The sequence below is a fragment of the Scatophagus argus genome, chromosome 16 (assembly GCF_020382885.2).
Source record: "Scatophagus argus isolate fScaArg1 chromosome 16, fScaArg1.pri, whole genome shotgun sequence".
In the NCBI taxonomy this organism is placed as follows: domain Eukaryota; kingdom Metazoa; phylum Chordata; class Actinopteri; family Scatophagidae; genus Scatophagus; species Scatophagus argus.
Genome location: NC_058508.1, coordinates 5,368,951 through 5,391,771, shown reverse-complemented (window position 1 = coordinate 5,391,771; position 22,821 = coordinate 5,368,951). Strand labels below are relative to the sequence as shown.

Below are 22,821 nucleotides of genomic sequence, written 5' to 3'. Positions count from 1 at the left end.
TAGACGTCCTGCATGTTGTATCACTGTGGCTCACTGTAAAGGGACGTCTCTTTGAAGTCAGCAGGCTTATAAATCCTTTGAGATGTATAATAAGTTACCATTAACGACTGCTCACCAGAGATAAGGCCATATTTGCTTCACATGCTGCCTGGTGAATCAACGCGCTGCACAACTACGGAGCGTTAACCTGACGTCTCTGCTTCACATCTGAAAATGGGCTGATGGAGTTGTGGTGCTCCTGCTTTCTGACCCAGTATAACTTTGGACATGAGGAGGGGATAATACGGATTAGATACTGCTGCGACCTCTGTATTCCCAACAGCCTCGACTGTACTTTGTTCAGTTCTAATTGGCATGGCTGAATAGCATGCTAACATAACGTAAGAATGTCTCTCTACTGCCCCCTGCAGGTGGATGTATGATATTTTTCTTCCCCACGTTCTGTTGTTTCTTCTCAGTCAAAGCTGGAAGCCTAACAATCTGCTTCCTCCACCAGTTCCCTGAGCCCTTCGCTGACATTGCATGAGCAGATTAACACTTTGACATTAGCATTTAGCTCAAGGGACTGCTGTGTTAGTAAGTCTTGATAGCTTGGCTAAAGGCTCTTAGTCTTGTTTTCATAGCAACTCTGCCGCAGTACAGATGTTTGCTGGCTGAAGAGGAAGATGTCTCTTGAGTTTATTTGGCACCACTGCTGCATTTTCTTTTTTTTTCTTTTTCAGATGAGGCATTCCCACGTGGGATAGCTCGCTTTTAGCTTCAAGCTAGTTTTTAGCTGTTCCACATGCTTCTACTTGCTTTCACTGTACAATATGGCTTAAGAGTTTTTGCTCACCTCAGACTTTGCTGAAGGCTAAGATGTAACCTGCTAGCATTTGTTTGTTTCCTTTCACAATGACAATATCTATCTGTGTGCTGCTGTTACTATGACAAAAAGTGACATAAAATGTAGTTCATCTACATGCTACCGTTTGTGTGACAAAATTTTATTCAAAAATGCAATTATGAATATGAAAATGAACAAAACTTGTGTTCTCGTTCCCCAGACTGGCACATCACCCCATTTGGAAGTCACTGCAATGGCTTATTGTTTATACTGTACATATCATAGTACTGCACATATGTATATATGCCATATTGGCATATTTTTCATTCTGTGGACATCTATTGGTCTCATTCATTCATTCATATTTGCCCTAGAAATGTCAATAGGCAGTCTGCTGCTATTTACACTTTGTGGTTAGTTGTCAGACTGCATTTTGTTGTGTTGGTCAACACTGTGTTAACACTAAAATTTAAATCCCACACATCCCTGCAACAAGGCTTCAATACCTGAAGGACAGCCTTCCCATGAGAGCAGAGACTGCTGCACACTAATATCAGGATATCAGGTGTAATATAGAAGAGAACAGAAGCAGTAGAAGTCCCAAGTCAAAGTGTAGAGGAACACAGTGGGAGTTGCAGTTACAGAAGCTGCAGTAGGAGGATAAGTTGTAACTGTAGTGACAGTTGTATGGTAGTGTTATAACTTTGTCACTGAAAGCCAAGTGATTTCGTACACAGAACAAAGCAGCGCAGAGATCAGAGGAAACGCAAAGATCAAAACAATTTCGATCTGTGACTCACAGCAACATCCAGTGAGTCCACAGGTGGGAAGTGTGCTGCATCGTTGTGACATGTGAGGGAGGAATAATGAGAAGCTGTTACTGCTCATGAAGCAGGATTGCAGATTTTCACTCTGTTTGAACATAAGAAAGAAGCTCATTGAGAAGCACAAGGTCACTGACAACCCTGGGGGAACTGCTATCTCCTCATGACAGCAGCCTCCACCGATACATGCGCACACACAGACACACACATGCACACAGCAACACTAAACAGCAGCCAACACTTTGCCTTAGAGTGAGTGGATATGAAAATGATACTGTATATGTGGTGGGTGTATGAATGTGCGAGTATGTCGCCTGGAGGTAAATGAGACGAGATGTGCAGACGGGGGTGGTTGACGTTTTGTTGTCAGTGTAGTCAGAGTTTCACAGACATCATTATTGTCATGGTAGCCCTGTGGAAACACGCATATATGACGGATGTTAATCACATGAGACCATACATATCACTCCTGTGGACACAGAGAGACAGTGGGACCTCCTGATGGCTAAACAGCTTGATGATGAGAAGAACACTGGCTCACAGTGCGAGGATGAAGTGGTCGAAACTGAAGAAAGGCAAACAGATGTTGGTTGAGTTCCTCAGAGGTTTACGACCCAGGAAAAATCTCCAGGGTTTAAAAATCTGAACAGAAAGTCTAGTCAGGTACATGACTCAAATTTAGAGCCATTCACTCTACATATTACTTTCAGTGTAGTTTAGGTAAAATGACTTGACAAGCAACAAAGTTATTGTGTCAGCCATGAAGACAAGATTTAATTAAAACTGAAAATAAATTTTGTATGCTAATAAATCCATTTGTCATTGGTGTTTGTATTGACTTGTGTTCTCATGATGGTGTCTTGCTATATTAGTGTTCTCCAGGAGGTGTGCATTTTTGTTTGTGACTGATGATGTGAGTACTGTTATTTGACAGGATGTCTTTTGTCCGGAAATAGCTGGCTATTCAACCCCTTTGCGACTCTGTGTAAAACATAAATAAAAAAGAATGTGATCATTCGCTAATCCTTTTTGACAGATACTCGGCTGAAAACAGTACAAAGCCAATGTATTGAATGTTTTGCTTCAACTTCATTGATTTTTGTAAATATATGTTTATTCTGAATTTGATGTCAACAAATTCAGACAAGTTGGGACAGAAGCAGCAAAAGTCTGGTTGCGTGCTGCTCAGAAAACACCTGTTTGGAACTTTCCACAGGTGAACAGGTTCACTGGAAACAGCTGATTGTATCATGATTGGGTACGAGAGGAGCATCCTCAAAAGGCTCAGTCGTCCATGAGGATGGACTGAGGTTCACCACTTTGTGAAACACATGATTGTATAAAGGACTCAGGAACATTTTGTACAAGCGTTGTCGGTAAGCACAATTTTTTTTTTTTTTTTGCAAAAGCTTGCATTCTGATTTTATTTACATTTTATATAGCATCCCAGTATGACCACCAGAAGCCTTGTGAAGGTCTTTGGACAAAAGAACTATGTAACCATTTACTAATGGTTACCTCAGGATGTAGAGTGGTTTGTCCATTAATTGGGTTGATCTCCTGCTGCATGTTGAAGTGTCTTTGGGCAGCCTGAGGCTCTTTTTCTGAGTACAGAAATATTCATGGGCGCTTTGGACAGAAAGCAGACAATAGTGAGTATTTTCTATTTGAAATTTGACAGACTTGATAAATTGTTAATGTATATATAAAACAGATGGCCTTACCGTCTAAAAGATATCTGTTTAAATTGGTGATCTGGAAATTTTATAGAAGCTACTGTATTGCCTGCATTATACAGTAAAGAACAATATTCCTCTTCTGTTTACGTAGAGCTGAAGGACATGCACCTAATTTATACATTATAAATAAGTACAGTAGAAAATGCCAATGTCTTATTCATAAACACAGTCCATTAAACCACAGTCTTCAAAAACAATTTCCCCCACCATTAAATTAAGGACACTTAAAACAGCTACCTGAATGTAAAAGTAAACATCAGTAATTACTCAGTGCTCAAATATATGCATGTGTTTGGCTTGAGAGATTGAATGTATTTTCCTTTTGCTTCATGCTTCACACTCTGTAACAGCTTTTTCTGGATGCTGTGAGACTGATGTGGGACTGTGCACTTTCCCTCTGAATGCTGCTGCTACTTCTGCTGATTACAGTGCAATACACCTCTGAGGGTATACCATATTTTTTTCCATTTTATTATCTTATTTTTAATTTATTGTATGGCTATTGTTGTTTTATCTTATTAGAATTATCTTTACTGGGTTTTGTCATGGTGTGTTTACATGTGAAAATGACAATAAAGGATCTTGAATCTTGAATCTTAAAATCTGAGCTGTCTGGGAACCTTGTTTTTAAAGTTTTAAAGTGATTACATTTATTCATCCATCATAGATGATGATTATGATAGAAGCTGTGTGTGCAACCACCAAGACACAACACTGGGCTCTTGAAGCACAGAGGAGAAAACATGCTGTGCTGTTTGCACTTCAACAAGCAAAAATTGGCTGCTTTAATTTGTTTCTGGCTCCAGCTCTTCTGCTATTGTGTTTCTTTACAAGAGAAGCTGACAACATTCTTCCTCACAGGGTCTTTGCCTCCAGTGGTTTTGATCTTTTCATATACACTTTTTTTTATATATAGCCACAATTGGAAGCTTGCTTGCTTGTAAAACGTGAAAATGTTTATCAAGGCTTGTGGTGCGCACAGTTAAGGTTGCGCACAGAGCAGGAGAACATGGCGGTGGGAGCACTGCAACACCCATACCGGTTTGAAGTGCGTTTCAAGTCTCAGCACTCTCGCTCAGGCTGCTTTTGATGTTTCACTAACAAGTGAAATCGAGGAAAACCATTATATGCCTTCCTCTTAAAGACCTTTTGGAAGTTCTCCCAAATTGCAAGGGAGGTAAAATGAATCGTGCATATTTTGACATTTAAGTGCCAAGTCATGGCCTCTGTGGCTAGTTGTAAAGGAGAAGAATTTTGTGCAAGCCAAAGGAAAAGCAGGCACATGGATTTCAAAGTCTGTTTCGTTTACACGTGAGGTGGCATCTTATCTTCTCCAACCTTATCTTCACCGAGGGGGTTCAAAATGTCCTTTTATAGCTGTCACTTCCTTTTAACGCACAACTCACTTGCTCAGGTCTGCCGAGAATAATGAGAGTGGGTGTGAAGTGTTTGAGCTTCATTGGTACGCGAGAGATGAGGCAGTGCCTGCTTCTGGTTTGAAAAGTACAATTACAGCAGAGGTACCTGCTCTTCTCTTCAAGACGGAAAACTAAAAATGAAACACCAGTCATGTATATAACAATCTTCAGAGTAGCAAAATCCCAAAGGAACGGCAGGCAGAATGGAGGCAGAAATAAATCTTGTATTCTCTTTCAACATATTGTAAAGCATATCTAATTTTTGTTGTTTTATCAGTTGAGCTGTCGCATGTGATAACACAAGCACAAATTTGTTTGCACAATCTGTCCCAGCCACATTAGTAAAAGTGGGGCAAAGGCCAAGATGCAGATGCAGTTTGAGCCTTGTGACTGTGATGTTCCACATCCTCCTAATATGCAGACCAGATCCTCAAACTGTTTCCAGCCTTAAACTGGGTATAATGAGTGTTTTGTTTTGTTTTGTTTTTTTTTTGGTTTTGTCTTGTTTGTCTTTTCAAATGGCAATGCGTAATGTGAAAGAGGTTGCTTGTAGTGACAAACCTGTGAAACATAATCAGACCCATACATGTAAATTGCTTTTGTTAAGTACATTTGAGTACGCCACTCTGAATGCCTTGTGGAAGAGATTCCAAAGTTTGAAAAGTTCATTGCAATCTCAAGTTTTTCATGTTGCCTCCCACTGTGGTCATTTGGAGCACCTAGAAACACTCTTTTCTTCGTGGTCACGTGAACTGCCACACAAACATTTCTTCAAGTGCACTAAACTATGGCAATAGACCAAAGAGAGCTAATACAAAAGTCTTCATAAGTATACTTAATGAACAACATTTTGACATTTATTGAAAAAATATATTCTTTTGGTTTCTGTCAGCAATTATCATTAATGAATGTAATCATCATCACAACTAACAAATTGCTATTAATATTTGGCTGGTACCAGTTCTAGTACCATTCTAGTACCATTTGTAGTACCAGTTGTAGTACGGTGTACTGCAGTTTTGCATGTGGTTTGTCCAGGTGGTGATGTTCAATGAAAGCCACGTACCAAATCAGTGTCAAACACTGTACAGTCTCTCTATGTCTCTCTATGACTGTCAAATGTATTTAAACAGGGAAATGTTCCCATCAGTTATTGTTAGGACACTTAATGTAACACCTTACCAATAGGAACACTTCACTTCATTGCAAACAAACAGTACATAAGTTTGTCTTTATGTGATTATGGGTATGGTTGTGCTTTATTGATCCCTAATCTCTGCTGTTGCATCCAAGTAAACAAGAAAAGGTAGAGAAAATTTGAGCGTTGATTCTGCTTCACAGCTACCTGACCAGTTGTTTTATTAAAAATGTTGATTAGAGCAGCTTTAAAAAGTGCATCATAATTGTTTTAAACTAATAGTTTGTTGTGGCGGACTGGGCATAAATCCCAATCCCAACATTGCATGTAATCACAACTAAGGATAAAAAAGGATGAAGCAAATTTAAATAAATAGAATTTAAATATAGGAACAAGTATGTGAGGTGTGTTGTCAGGTAGGAGACAACTCTTGGGCCCTGAAGGTTAACTCAGAGGTAATGGCTTTCATCTCATATAATACAGAGAATATTGTGTTTGACTGAGAAACCAACATGACAGCTTTTTGGATTGAGTAACGGGTCAGTATTGAGTAGTAATAGCAGAGTTTTAGTGTATCCACAGTGGATGTCACATGTAGGGGGAGACTCCTCTCGGCTGATACCAGAGACTCTTGGAGACGGTGTGTGTGTGTGTGTGTGTGTGTGTGTGTGGGGTGACTCAGATCAATGTGCTCAGTGTCAGGGGCTTCCCTGTGGCAGATACACACACACACACACACACACACACATGCATGTACACAAAACAGATTCATTCATTATTTCGGACTAAGTGCGTTTCGTCTCGTAATCGTCCCGACGTGTTTGCAGCTCGACTGTTCTCCGTGTGCAGGTTTGAGCGTGCATGTGCATTTGTTTATCTGTACGTGTACATCATATCACGTTAAATCACATCCTTCTCGTGCAGGTACTTGTGCTTTCTGTCTTGTTTCATGTGAATGTTATGTTATTATTTCAGCCTTCGAGGTCCTCCTCTACTGTCAGATGGGTTTATCTGTGTGTAGTTGTCATCTTGCAGCACAGATTGTGAGCCGTCATGTGTGTCTGCTCCCTTCAAAGGCCTGCGTGCAGCCTGATGTCAGTGTGACTTACTTCATCATTGGCTCAAATCAGCATCAAAGCCCCGGCAGACGAGGCTGCTGCAGATGGCTGCTGTGTGCTCCGTTGCTTTGTTTGTCTGAGCGGCTCTGTCAAGCACTTGTTAATTAGAAGAAAGGGACGCCCGTGCAGCCTTCAGTATTTAACCCCTCCCCTCTCCTCAAATAACGGATCAGTGAGATATGATGTTGCTCACTGTTGCATGCTATGAGCTGAGTACTTTTCTGTCTCAGTTTGCTCCCCTGTGCACACTCAGACTTCCTCAACGGGGTCCTCAGGGCACATGCTCTGATGCTCTTTCACTCTGTTTTGCTGCAAAGGAAGGAAAAAATGAGGTGTTATCTAGACTGTGTCTCAGATTCCTTTGCAAGTCAATACTGAGCAACTGTGGGATTGATGAAGCTAGTGATCAGTCCTTCAGAGGGCCAAATGTATAAAGGATGGGCACAAAGACATACATACACTATTCCCCATAAATAAAGTGGTATTTATAAAAAGAAACAAATGGTGAGAATTAAATTAATTCAAAAATAACCCACACACACTTCAGACTGGGGTTTCATACAGTATTTTAAAGGGAACCAAAGGTGACACAGTGAAGTGGATGTGAGGGAGGGAATTTAGCTGTAAAACATTATTTGTTTAGGTTGTTAGCTAATTTCACAAGGATCTACAATATACCAGTCTAAAGTGCAGTAATGAACTGGTGTGAAGTATGTTTTTATGTGGAATAACAGGAGTAAACAGGTTGTGGCTAGCCGGTTAGCCTGCTAAAATAAGTAGATATCTCTGCAACATAATACACTGATATAATGTTTAGATTATCACTTCTTCACATTCTGTTGATAATTTTAGTTAATTTTTGAATGTTTTAAGCTAAAATTCTGGCAGTATCTTACAAATTGCACCTTTAACATGCTGTGGCAGCTGTGTTAAAGTGGTGGTGTCATAAGTGATGCTGGGATCACCATGGTCACCCTCTCACGCTGAATCACCTCGGGCAGGCCATTATTTAAATGTCGCCACAGTTGTATTTCATGCTTGTATCCCCACTGCTGTGGCAAGCAACCCAGAGCAGACTGAGCTTGGTCCAATAAATAAACCAATCTGAAGATAATGAGCGGGTATTTTGTGTGTGTGTGTGTGTGTGTGTGTGTGTGTGTGTGTGTGTGTGTGTGTGCAGAACAGATGAATTCAGCACCATGCAATGATCTCATAAAACTCATTACAGCAGTGAACTTCATTGGAGGAATTATTCAGGACTGCAGTGAGGGAGAAGAGAGATGGCCTATATTTCCACTAAAGTAGACAACTGTTAAAGATTATGAGACCTAAATATCTAGCAAAGTGATGTGAAGCTAATGTCCTGGTTAGAATGCCAAAATGAGTTTTGCAGCATTTTTTTTTTCTTTTCAACTGTTGAAAATAAAAAGCGAACTTTTTGAGATGTGGGTACATATTTTTCTGGCTCTTAGTCTCCTGAAATATCCATGGCTTTGCTTCAGCCAGAAGAAGCTGACTTCTGCAGGACTCGGGGAATCTCATATGTTGGCCCAGTACTTACAAGCTTCCTAATCTTTTTGGTCCCACTGCTCCTTCTTTTTTTGGAGTCACTCACAATGCCCAACAGCGGGTGAGAAGACTTGGCAATCCAGATTTTGCTGTCATATTATGAATCACACAACAGTCTGTTGATTTTGTTGTAACTGACAATGAACAGACAACACAGAGGAAGCGAGTGCTGATGGAGCTTATTATTCATATAGGACATATAAACACAGCTGTGTTATAGCATCCATTTTAGCATGATGAAACTTTGTGCTGCAGTTCAAGTACAAACACAAGCAGTAATGAACATGTATTAACAAGCACGTTAAACAGCAGCAGTGTATCCTGCCTGAGCGACTCAGTGTGTGTGTGTGTGTGTGTGTGTGTGTGTGTGTGTGTGTGTGTGTGCTGTTCAGCAGATGAGCTCTCACTTCGCTGTAGGTGTCTGACCATCCTAACTGCTATTCAGCTGTTTTCCAGGCCCTAGTCCACTCAGTCATCTTGTAAGTAAAGCTGACTGTGTAAAATATACAGAAACAACAAAATATGGTTACAACAAATGTAATCAGACTGCTGCATGTCTCAGCAAACTTGTGTGAGGTAAGACTGTGAAGACTTTGGTCAAGCTATTTTGGCACATAGCTGACATCTGCACTGAACCCCTCCTTTTTGAAGTTGCAAGACACAAACAACCAGGGGTAGATGTACTATTAAACAGGTTAGGCATCAGCTTGTGGTCCCCAACTAATAGGACCCCAAATGGATATCTTTATGCTATTATAATTACATATAAAGGCCCAAAATTCTGTCACTGTCCTTACATATACTCTGCAGTTACATAAAAAAGTCTAACAATCTCCACCTTCATCGCCTTCAGTGGGCATACACACTTGCTGGTAAAGACACTAAAACTTTGGTGTTTAGGTCCAGTGGTAAACTTGTCCATTAGCACTGAGCCAGCATCATTTAAGTTTCGTTTCCAGCTTCAACCGAAATGAGGCAGTCACAAAAGAGTTTTATCTCATCACATGACCCCACTCCTCACCGATTCATGAGTTTGACAGCGACAAATATTTGGCCAGTGTCTCTGCAGATGACTGGGCTGTATACATAGAGAACTCAGGGAATGAATAAGATCAAGAAAGAAGGGAGGCCTTCTGCTGGGTCTAGCCAAGGCCCAGTTATTACTAACTCCCCCTTTAGCAGTTAACTGTATACAGCATAATCTCCCGTTCCACAGCTTTATTGCCATACAGTATGTCAAGGTGCCCCTACTTGTACAGAATTAGAGCTGCCAAAGTCATCTTGGCTTTCATCATGCATATTTCATTCGCTTGCTGCTGAATAAAGCTAATCTATGTACTAAGGCGCTATAAGCCTACAGTACCTCTCCATGGGATATTTCCCTCCCGTTGAAGGAAATCAAAGAGCTGCTGCAGCCTACACAGTATGATCACACACACACAGTTTCACCCACATTCTCCAAAAGGAAACATATGATTTCGCCAAATGTGCACACGCTGATCCACCCACAAAGTAGCCAGAAGGACATAGCATGCTGGCTCTTAACCAGCTTAGGGCATGAACATGCAGCATGCACTGAAGTTGATAGACATCACACACGTGAGAAGCAATTATGCAGCATCGTCTCTCTGTCCTCCCACCCTAACTGCAGATGGAGCTCGTCTTACTTTATCTGGCAACACTGCTTAGTTCCTGTTTATTCAACATGGGACACGGAGAGCTTGGGGCACACACACACATGCGCGTATACACACACACACACACACACACACATCTCATCTGTGAGGGAATGTGTCTGTACGTATTGCACCACTCCACTGTGCTGCTGGTTGTCTGTGAACTAAATCCACATGCAGCAGCAGTGCCTCAGGTAGAGAGATAAACAAGAGGCCCCGTTTAAGCCCAACAACACTCTTGTGCTCCACATTTACTTAATATCCATGTTTGAGGCTTCCCTTCCTATCCTCTGCCCTTCACACATCTCTCGCTCCTCCCCTGAGAAGAGAGAGATGTGTGTGCAGGGATCAGTGACAGTCCTGCAGTCACATATATTGGGTTCACATTGCATGAAAAAGGATTACCATTTACTCAAGGTCAATATATGGTGCTAATTGTAGTTTAAAGGAGATTAACAGAGCACATATAACACGCACATGAAATTGCATATGCTACACATGACTGCTGGCCATTTTTAACACATACCATACATACATTTATGCATAACTTTCCATTTTCAAGTCATTTCAGTGTGGTATGAGAATCAAGGTGCAGAGGCTTGTTTTTGTATAGTGTTAATGATCTATATATATATGTTGATAATCAAAGTATGTTACTCCTTTATCCAAGACACATCATCATCAAGGTGCAAGTATGAGTATAGGAACACTCCGGGGTCGCCTGCTACAGACAACACTTCAAAGTCTACTGTTGGAATATGATCTGGCCTCTATATATATATATGTAAATAATATATACATTTTCTTTCCTTCTTTGGCTTGTTAGAAATATGATCCTTTATCTGGTGTCAGCTGGCAGTGAGAAAAGAGGGAAAACTATTTTAGGCAATAGCAAAGATATTTCTGTCTGCTGCTGATGCTCTTTCTTTAAATAGCCCTCTGTGTCTGTGCTCCTCAGATCACTTCATATTTCTACTTCATTGATATTTCACTTAATGTGCATCGCTTCCTGTTTTAAAATGTGAAACAAACCCCCCATTGTTATTAGAGCCTTAACTCCACCATGGAGCAAGGTGCTCATTCACACAGGCTCTTAAATGGGAGAAACCTGGGATCCATTCAAGAAAATCATCTCACTCCCTGGCCTCTGACTTCATTAAAACATACAAATAGTTGGCAAGCGGCTTGTGACCCATTGTTTGAAGCCAGACATGGTTTAAACACTTTTCTACAGAGACACAAGGTGTTGTAGCAGAGGAGTTATTTAGTCAAAAGGTTTAATTACTTAAATTAAATGTAGAAACGAAGAGCAAACTATCATAATCCAATCACTTTCAGACGGAAAATGTTCTCATGGCTATTATATTTTTTCTCATGTAAATACTTGACTGTGTCTAATAATGAGATACTTTCTCTTCTATTTGACAACACTGTGTGGGTTAATAATACGTAGTGCTCTAAGCAAATTTTCCTTTCTCTAATAGGAATCCTTTTCATTAGCAGTGTCATTGAGAAGACTGTGCATATGCGTTTAGTTGATTGCTAGGGCGTTAATCAGCTTGGTGATACATTTCAATCAGCATTCTGTGCCAACCACAGTACTAAAACAGCTCTTCTTGATAGTGACGATGGCGATGTTTCTATTTCAGTGTTACTGGATTTGAGAGTTTGACGTGGATCTCATCGTATCTCAAAGGATGACAATTTACTGTATCTGTTGGTAATTTCACAGCGAGGGAAGTTGACACCATACTGTACATGTGAAATCCCTCAGGGATCAGTGCTGGGTCCACTGCTGTTCAGTTAAAAATTCTGAATTCTTTAACATAAATATTTGCAGGTCCTACGTTTCAAGCTCTAACCAAAATTACAGCTGAATGCAAGAAATAGGTTCTCAGTTAGCCTCTTTCTATATCTTTTTCTGGAAAGAGACCACAGAGGTCAGAAATCTGGGTGCTGTGCTGGATTCTGACCTGAATTTCCAGATTCACATCATTAACATAGCAGTGCTATACTACATCATCTTCACCTCTGAACTAGAGTGGACCCTGATTGCACATTGAACATTTGGATGTCTGGACAATGTTTCCAGAAATGCAGATTTATGTGCTCCACACCCACCGTTTCTGAATTGCAGTCTCCCCTCCTCATAACTGCGTCACCTGATGAGAGAGTAATGGGTGTATGGGAAAGAGAGCCACATCAATTATGCAGAGAGAGGTATAAAACAAAGGAAGAGGTAGATGTATGACTGTGTCAAGCAGCTGGGGAAGAGAGAGAGGCGACTGTGGTCTAATGACTCTAAAAATGTTGGCTGTTATCTGCAAATAAACCAAACAACAAAATCAGGGCAGAGGTTTTGTGTCCCAGTGGTGCCTATCCATCACAATGCAGAGCTGATTCACGGGTCATAAACACAGCTCATTGTGTGCTGCAGGCCCCTACAATACTTAACTCTCTTTTTTCCTCAGCTTGTCAGCCCAAATCCTCTTGAACCGTTTTAAGACACATGATGGGCACAAACAGCAAGGGAGTTTTAGCTAGGACAGGACAGAACTGGGGTTGGGGGCATTGCAGGATAGCGCTCAATAACAAAAAAACTGAGTCATCCATCAGTGTAATTGTGTGAGAAAGCATCAGCCTCCTCAACCCAGGGAATAACACATCAGAGCAAAACAGGGTGGAGAAGAGAGGTGATAATTGAGTTGATTCATCGTAGACAGAATCTCACTTCCACAAGTTCAAATTAAATTAGGTGTGTTTTTAAAGCTTGTTGGGAAAGACATATTTATTTGGAGTAAAATCAGCAGTGAGCAGTACCCTGAATAGAACGCACAATGGCCAACAAACATGAAGAGGCACTGTGGTGCAGTGGTTAGCACTGTCGCCTCACAGCAAGAGGAGTGGGGTTTTCCCAGGAACTCTGGCTTCCTCCCACAATCCCAAAAACATGCACATTAGGTTAATTGGCTACTCTACATTGCCCCTGGGTGTGAGTGTATGCGTGCGTGATTGCCTGTCTTTGTGTGCCGGTCATGCGAACAGTTCAGGGTGTACGCCACCCGTAGTCAGCTGGGAACAACCAGTATCTAATATCTAAACCAATAAGATGGATATTGATGATGGCCGTAGGTTAAATCACATCGTTATTGTGTATTATTCACATGATATGGAAACATTGTGGTTATTATCAGTGTTTTGTATCACGACAGTCCCACTTTACATTATAGCCTCACAACCCCATAATACACTTGACTGTGCGGGTATAGCTCTAACCACTCATCATTATAAAGTAAAGATGTGTGGGCAGTTCAGGTGTAATAGTTCAGGTCCTGCTTCATTTTCAGTAAGATGCTCTTTCAAAGGATTTCATGTTGACCTACAACCCCCCACCCCTCCTCCGTGTCACCATCACTTTGAACTGCCTGTGTAAAGTCCCGACACCACAGGAGCATTTTTTAAAAGATTCCATGCAGATGGGGTGTGAAGAACTATTCCCTTCATCTCTCTCCTTCTCCCACAGATCCTCTCTTCATCCTCCGCCCACACTGCTGTGCGTCCTACCTAATGAGGTGCTCCGCTTCAGCATGTGGGTGTCTTATAGTGAGTCTCAGCAGCTTCAGTCCAATCTGGATGTTTGTGACACTGTCAGGGCCTCAGATTTAAGTTTGTCCCTCTCTCTCTGATGCTTGCAGACAGCTCCATCATAATGTATCAGCACACACTCTTCCCACACATACTTGGTTCCCTGATGTGCATAACCGTAACAGATGAGTTATCTTTGTGCATTTTATGATTCCACAATGACACTGTCACCTTTAACTGGTGAGGTGTTTTGTACTGACAACAAAGTGATGTGAGTCTTTAACAAGCTAGCTTTGGTTTAGTCCAGCTCTGTGGTCTGATTCCCTGAGCCGTGACAAAATTATTCAAACTCAGTAAGATATGACAGTGGGTAGTGTAAATGATTAATAATTATGTTACTTTAATAATTATATAATTTTTGACTAATGTTCACCAAAAAGCAAAGTTAACTGATGCATTATGTGGACAGGCATCAGCTGGACAACAGACAGCAGCAGGAACGGCACATGTCTAGAGTTAGTGAGAGCTGGGATGAAACTGGTGGCAGCAGTGATGAGGATGATGACAGTGATGCTGATAGGTAGTGGTGGTGTGCCCGGATTGCAGCCACCACCATTAATGACAGCAACTGGACTAAATGGGTTTCTTGGGCCTTGGGTGACAGACAGGGTGTCCCCCCCAGCAAGTTGTCTCCTTAACAGTTGGGTCATATTAACTCTGTCTGGTGCCATGGACAAAGGTCTTGATGTCAGTGGGGTGTCCACTGGTTGGGAAACATTGTAAGTCACCCATGAATGACTTGTTGTTTACTGTGTGGTCAGATCTGCATATAAAAAAGGCTAAGCAGGATGCCTTTATTTGCACCAGCAGTTTCGCTGTTATATATAGTTGTATTTAGTATAGTGAAGATGTATCTTCTAAAGACATGTTGTTAGAAAGTTCACAAAATATCCTCCAATGACAAAATATGTCACTTTCTTTCTTTCATCACTTTCAAAATAACCGGTTGATTAGCAGCACCAAGCTATAATAAATGAAGTGACTTACCTTCAAGAAGTTGGAGGTGACAGAGTTCACAGCAACTAAACATAAAATATTTAATTTTACCACATGAATCAAGCATTTAGCCTCAGGTGTTACTGTGTCCTGTGTGACTCAGAGGCTTTTGAGAAGGAGTGAGAGGAGCCCAGACTGACCGTAAGTTTTCACACGCTGAGAGGTGGGAGTGACATTAGCCCAGTATGTGTTTGTAAGTGGAGCAGACCGCAGGGCTGCGCGCTGTCAGTCATTGACATTGTAACGTCCCTCAGTATGGAAGGAAGGTAACGAGACGATAGTAATTTATTACCTGAGGGCTGTAGACAAAGCCATAACAACAAAACTGTAACTGTACTGTCTGCTCTCGCTCCTCAGACTAGCAGGAAGAACAACAACCCACACAACTCTCTGCCAATCACAGCGAAGTAATCTCACGCAAGTCACTGTCACAGGTAGCAAAAATGAGTAACATGTTCACTGACAGTCTGGAAATCTCTGTGTCTGTTACAGTGCTTTTTTATCTCGGCTGAACTCCTGCATCTGTGAAAGCGGTGACAACATGTAACCTGGTTCGATACAATAACACACACATTTTTCAGAAAATCTTGAAATGGGACTTGCTCACCTACGTGGAAGGTCAGGATAGCAGCCAATAAATGCCAAGCCACACCCAAAGTTTGTCTCTCCTTCTAATAAGCTGTCATTTAAGGAAAACTGCTGCACACCTTGATTGCTGTTGCACACCTACAGATTATTGTCTTATTGACAATGACTTATTGATTATAAGTCCAGTATTCACTCTCTCTTCACTGAGCTCTGAGGGAAGTATCTGTTTTATGATTATTTAACATGCTAAATTCACTGTGTTGCATTGGTGGAAGAAGTACTAAAATCATTAACAAGTATCACGGTGTAAAAATACTCCTACATTCAAAATGTCAAAAATAAGCTTACTTTAGATATTATGGGTAGTTAAATGTACATATTTTAGGCTCATCATACAGTATTTGTTTGTAAAATCTTCCTATGCAAAGTAACTAGCAATAAGTGTAGTTCATTCAAATGTATAATAGTTCACTCTGGAATGTAATTGAATGGCATGCCATATGAGATAGATATGCTCAAATACACGTACATCAAAATAGTACTTTAGCACTGTACTGAAGTACACTGTGCACTTAACCGCTTTTCACCACTGCAAACTAGTCACTAACAGTGTCTCGCTGTCTGTCTGGTGCCATGCAGGTACAGTCGGTTTTTGGAGGTTTTTCTTTGAAACCTGCTGCCATCTGCTTCCAAATATGATGCTGTGACAGCAGTGAGATTCAACCAAAACAGTTAAGTCTGCATCTTACGGAGGGCTGAGTGGAACAACACAGGCAGGTGATAATTTGTTATGTTCATCGATGCGGGCATCCCTTTTCATATTACACATAGTTGTTTGAACTATTGATGTTGAGAAAAGTATTGATTTTAGACGCTTTAATGTTGGCTGGTGGGTTTTTAATAATAGATCGCAATCTAAGAAGACCTGTGTCCTCAGCCTAATTTGACAAATGTGATTTATTTTCATGCAGGTTTGCTACCTGTCTCTTACATTACTGCACAGTCATCCATTGAAATGAACGTTCCTGTCACCATCTCCGGCCTGGAGTCGCCTCCATTTACATCTCATTATGAAAATATTGCTGTTCTACCACCTTGTTCTGTGCTTCAGGACCCCATCTGGTGTGTTCACAATGACATGCATCATTTCCCTCTGTGCCTTAGGGCTTTGCAGCAAGCCTGCATGACCGAGGGACCACTCCATTGGATCCCTGTGTGAAGGGGTGGGGGTGATAATGGCCAACTGCAGCTCAGGAAATCAAATCAGATAAGATGGAATTTATTTTCCAATCACCATGAAAGAGGGGAACACCTGCTGTAACACCCCCCCCTCCTCCTGATATTTGCAGAACCTTGCCCTCATGCTGGCGTGTTTCACAGTAATGGCATTTTTAAAGACAGCAAGAAATTCCTCACTACCACCTTTAAGCAACACAGCTCCGTGATAAAAACAAGACAGGAGATTGTAATGAAACAAACCAAATTCATGAAAAGGAGCAGCTGACTTGAATTAAATTATATTTTTAACAAAGCCGCACAAGGTATATTTAGTGCAGGCACTTGAACTGCTAAAAAAGGTCAGGATATCTTCTGACGCTGTTTATGTCCACTGAAAGCCTCTGTTTCTTTAGCAGCTGCTGATACTTCCATCCACAAAGATCAGCCGTGTCAGTGTCTGTCAGTTTGTTATTTTTAGTTGATTTTGTCTTTACAAGCTGAAAGTATACTATATACAAAACACGATTTGATGTCATAGGGATGATCTGGGGTTTAACTGACAGATTTAACACAGGATGAAGAGAAAGAGCCAGACAAAGGAGAAAGGATAGTGTAGGAATGTGGTCCTTTGTTTTCGAGCTGATTAATGAATTGGCCCTGTAGACCACAGCTGGAGCTCTTGGCATAATGATACAGGGGGTGTGTGTGTGTGTGTGTGTGCCGTAGGGGGTTGTGTTTGGAGAGCTGTGCTGGAATTATATGCGGTGGTAATGGAAGGGTAATGTGCGTATCTGCGTAAGGTGTGTTTATGTGATGAGCTTGAAAATGGAGATTAAAGTTGTGTGCTCATGTGTCCCATTTTGTTGCTTTCACTATGAACTGTTCATGTATTAAATGTTGCATGTAGTGCTTTTGCTCTTCTGTATACAAATGCAGAGTCAGTTCTAACATCAACACACCACATGCTGCAGACACTGAAAAAACTGAGCACATTTTGAAGCTGATATTTGCGGTTGATGAAGGGGTATTTTCATAGCTTTTTTGTGTTTCTAGCTCTCGTCTATCTCTCCTGTCTTGGCCAAACATCTCTGCATGAATGCCCATGTGATGTATAAGTAACACTGAATTGATCATGTGAATTATTTACATGAGGCATGTACAGTACAGCAGTGAAGGCATCCAACTGCAGCAGGGCTCCTGTGGATGCTTGTGTTGATGCATGCATGCGGTGCACAGTTTACAAGCTTTACTGCATTTATGGTTGTGCGATGTGCATGAATGAGTAAATGTGTTAATGCACGCAGTGTATATAACTCACGTCCCATTGACTAAATGTGCTTTTTGTGCATGCTTCTGCAATAGCAAAGTTTCCGTGGTAACAACAAATTCACACATCGAGCACAGCTCAGCAAGAGGCCCTTCACATCAGACCCTCCTTTTGCCCTGTTATCTTTCTATATCTCCCACTCTCAGTTTTTTCTTTCCTTCCATCAAGGATGGAGTTTGGGGGCGGGGGGTCTGTTTTAGACTCGAAGGTGGTGTGGCAGAGGGGGATGGACAGAAAGATGGAGCAGGGTATATGGCCGGGAGGAGAGTAGACCCATGGGACAGGCATCCAATGTGCTGTAAACCATAACGGCCCCATAACAGGCAGATTCCTCATTTCCACGATGCTCGGGCCATATCTCATCTCCCACGGTGACAAGCCCACTGAGACCCATACGAGGCGAGACAGCACACTCAGCAGTGGAGGAGGGGAAGTGGGACATAGTGAGGTGGTGATTTGACAGAGAATGATAATGAATTTAGGGACAGACGTTTGATTTCTCCCTTACTCTTTGAGGATTAAGTGTTGTGAATTAGGGAGGCTTTTAGGTTATTTTCATTATTATTATTATTATTTAAGCCATGTGGATTTGTCCATTTTACCTTTTTTTATCTGTTTTTCTTTATTGATTGCCACGTCAAACATTTGACCATCACGAGAAAAGAAGTCACTAGTGGTTATTTGTGTTTTCATTCATTCATACAAAATAGATCAGAAGCTGTGTGTGCACAAAAAACCCAGTGGCTACTAAACTCTCTGAGGTAATGCTATATTGATGAAGAGTGGGCAAGGCAGAAGCCACCAGCAGCCTGGCTAACAGAAAGGCCTGAGGTTAACCTCTTGATTCATTTAGCACCTCTGGGTCTCTCAGCTGCTCATGTTAATGTCTTCATAAGAGGAAAATACAGTGTATAGCTGATGAGGTAGCTTTAGAACTTGTATTTGAACAAAGATTGTCGCAAAAGGTCAGATCTGGCTTTCTATTTTTTTTAATTTAAGGTTACTTAATATAAGGGAAAAGCTTACTGATTCAACCTCTTTGCAGTGAGTTAAAACCAAGATTTTTCTTGTTTAAGCTGCAGTTTTTCATTGGACACATTGATCTGGAAAAAAACATCTTTGTTTGAGGTTAATGAAGTAGTTTCATAATGAAAGCCAAGAGGGCACACAGATTTCACAATTTCATAATTCCAGTGCACAAGTTTTCATGATTGACATTGCTATTCCTAAAGCCATGCCGCTAGCTTGACTAAAGAGCTTTCATCCAGTGTGAATTCACTGCAACAACCTCATCTCTTTTGTCATTACTGCTATAGGCAGTGGTCTCCTTTCTGCAGCTGTCAGTACTGCATCGCCTCATCCCCACACAGAGGAGCAGAGTGTCAGTACTGGCATAGTCTGAAACAGCAGGGTGAGCCCCCAGCAGTTCCACAGCAGACGGTGTTGTTTTAATTCTGCCTCCTCTCTTTCACATCATGACCTGAGATGTTTTCATCTCCATCTTCTTCCTGCATATCTCCAAACTCTCATACACATTATATGCACATGCGCTTACCCAGGCGCAGATGCGCTACTATCTGGTTGCTCTTCCTCTGTTACCAGCTCTGACCTGGGATGTTACATGTGCTCCAGGAGTGCTAGATCAATAGCCACGTATCATTAACCCGCATCCAGACTGCGCTGAGCTGGAGGCAGGCGGTCGAGCAGCCTTACAAACACACAACACCCACATGTGCAGCCTTGTTTTCATCTGTTGTCTGCAGCATCCTTCCTTCTTTCCTCTATTGTTTAGGTCAGGTTCCTGTCCTTTACGTCCAGTCATGAAGAGGAGGAAAGGGAAAACGGAAGAGTGTGTGTGTGTGTGTGTGTGTGTGTGGGGGGGGGGGGTATGGATGGATGGATGGAAGGAGATAAGGGGAGAGATGGACAGAGAGAGAGAGAAGGGGAGGGATGGAGAGAGAAAACAAGCTTTGAATACAAATGAGCTGACACACATAATGCGTGCCCTCCCTCTCTCTCTCTCTCTCTCTCTCTCTCTCTCTCTCTCTCGATCACTGTCTCTCACACACTCTCTTACTCCCTCACACACATGTTCTCACCCTCTCTCCTTCTCCTCTGTGTCTCCTCATTGGACCGTACGGTGCACGGGAAGTCATTTCAGCCACTTAATTTATTAGTCATCACTGGTTGTTGGAACAAGCTAATTAAAAAGAGGGCGAGTGTGTGTGAGTGTGTGCATGTGTGGAAGATTTGGAGACTTGGACGCTGCTGCTGCTGCCGTCGCCGTCTCTCACGCTTCACTGTGGAGCAGGCGCAAGCAGGAGAGTGTAGAGAGAAGAGAAGAAAAGACAGACAGCTGGGTTGAAGGAAATTTTCACACCAGTTTACCATCATCTTATTTGACATGGCCACCGCGTAGGAATCTGGTGCCCCAGCAGCCGTCAGCTTTGGCTACGAGGTGTCCAAGGTAAGCAGGGAGGGAAGGACGAATGGATGGATGGACAGCAGGTTTTCTTTCCTCTCTTCCATGTGATCTGAGCAGCCGGTCTGCATGGGCTGCCAGCACAGATCAGTCATGTGGACGTCACTGCTTTGCATTTTCTGTAAATTTGAGTGGATCTCGTTATCAGCTTCTTCCCCGGGTCTTGGAGTGTGCCTGTGTGTGTGTGTGTGTGTGTGTGTGTGTGTGTGTGTGTGTGTGTGTGTGTGTTGTGATGTGACGTCTCTGTGGTATTCTGTTTTGTGTTGGTATTCCCCAAACAGTAGCTCTAATTATCCAGCACTGGGCAAATCCTATTACGGATTTACTATCCTCCTTGACTTTGCTCTGTTAATAGCACAGAGGGAATGCCTTGAGGAGTGGGATGTCTGTGTTTGTTTGTGACTTAGCTCAGGTGTCAGGATAGGTGTATTGTTCATGGTTGTAGCCTGTGTGTGTACAAGAAGTACAGTTTCCTGCAGTGCATGTAGAATATATGTGCGAGTGAGATACAGCATGGGGTCTGAGGATAGAAGTTGATAGAAGTTGGTGTCACAATGGCATTGCAAAAATGGCTACAGTGCACGCACACACACACACACAGATACACACACAAACACACACACCAAAACCAAAAAGATCCAAAGCAACATGAGAGCTGACGGATGTGAGGCTTTGCTCAGAGTCACAGTGGCAGCGCTGGGCTGCAGGTAAATGGTCATCACTGCTCCACACTGTAAAATGTTCTGCAGTCAAACTCTTGAATATTGAGATTGTGGCAGTTATCTCTCAGGATGTGGCACACAGAAATACAGCTGACCGACAGTAGGAATTTTAACACTGCATTGCTGCTGCACCTTCTCTTATGTTACTGCTGCATGAATGTAGATTCGTGTGTAACAGACTGTGTGATATTATACTCTGCAAGACCATGTTTTGGCAAGGTAGAAATAACTGTAAAATCAAGAATGATTCAGATTTCTATGTCCCATTAGCCTTTGTACGTGTGTGTGTGTGTGTGTGTGTGTGTGTGTGTGTGTGTGTGTGTGTGTGTGTGTGCGTGCAAGCATGCATGCTCACATGCATGCTCACATGCACAGGCGTGTGTACTGCATGTCCCGGGGCAGGGTGGTGGACTGCAGAGGCAGGAGAGAGGACATATGGCTGCCTTGGTCTCTACCCTTTGACTGAAGTCCTCAGAGCAGCACGAGATTCAAATGACCTGCTTTCTGCAATATGTGTGTGTGTCTGTTTGATGGTGCTGATTCAACTTTCGCCTCTGCAGCTCGCTTTGCTCCCTTCATCGCCACCATTTTGACTTCAGTTGACTCATGTTTTAATTTTGATGATAGTGCTATGTTTGTAGGTCTCTGTGTAATTGTCTCCTTGACTCTAGTCTTTGTCTTTCTTTGTTCCCCCCCCTCAAATGACACAACACGCCCCATCTCGGTTTGTGTTGACAGGTTAGTTTGGTTTTCTCTGATTGATAGATGAACTATCCGATTAGGTCTCTTTTCACTTGATCCGACTAATCAGATCAATACCAGCTGGACTGCCTTTTCTGTCCACATAATTACTCAAATTCACTCTCATGCATTTTAACCAGCTTTCAGTAATGTTACAGTAATGTGATTACTTGCTTTAGTAACTGCTGTCATTTGGTAGCAGTTTCTCTCGCTTTCTCTGCATTCAGTGGACAGATTGGACTTAGTGCAGGGGCTAAAGGTGCTGTGTTGGTAATGCATTTAGCTTTTACCAAAATGGAGAAATGTGAGTTCCAGCAACTCCAAAACTTAACTCTTAACTACATTTTGTTTTGCATCTACCTGGCTGACTTGCTAATATTAGCCTACATTTAGGACTCACCTGGGTTTTGTTCAGAGTTTAAGGATATGTAAATCCCTTTTAGCTTCAGCTATGAGGACTGGAGTGCTTTGCCGGGTCATTGTGGTTATTGCTAAGCTAGCTGTTGATAGTAAGTATCTCCAAACTCCAAATTTCTTGTTTTATTTCTTCTTGTGTTAAACCCACAGTAATTTTTTTTGCCCACTTGGGGGCAGCAAAAACAAGTCGTGAAAACATTACTGACATATTATCACTGTTTAAGTTGATATGGTAAGCATTTTAATGAACAGCTGCTAATTTACACATACAGGAGTTACATAGCATCATTAGCATTTATGTAAGTCCAATATTCACCTGCAAGTTTCTAAATGTGTCTGTCTGTTTCTTGGAGATGAGCAGGTATTGTACATGGTAT

At 41.9% G+C, this 22,821-nt stretch overlaps 1 protein-coding gene across 7 annotated transcripts in view; it reads left to right on the top strand.

The window, feature by feature from the left end:
- plppr2a (phospholipid phosphatase related 2a) overlaps positions 1-22,821 on the top strand; it is a 140,696-nt gene that overhangs the window by 75,652 nt on the left and 42,223 nt on the right. The window contains exon 1 of one of the 7 annotated variants that reach the window (XM_046416555.1): positions 20,173-20,549. The exons of the other annotated variants lie outside the window; for them this stretch is intronic. The gene's annotated coding sequence lies outside the window, so the exon portion shown is untranslated. Of the gene's footprint in view, positions 1-20,172; positions 20,550-22,821 lie in introns of those variants that run through there. 7 annotated transcript variants of the gene reach the window in all.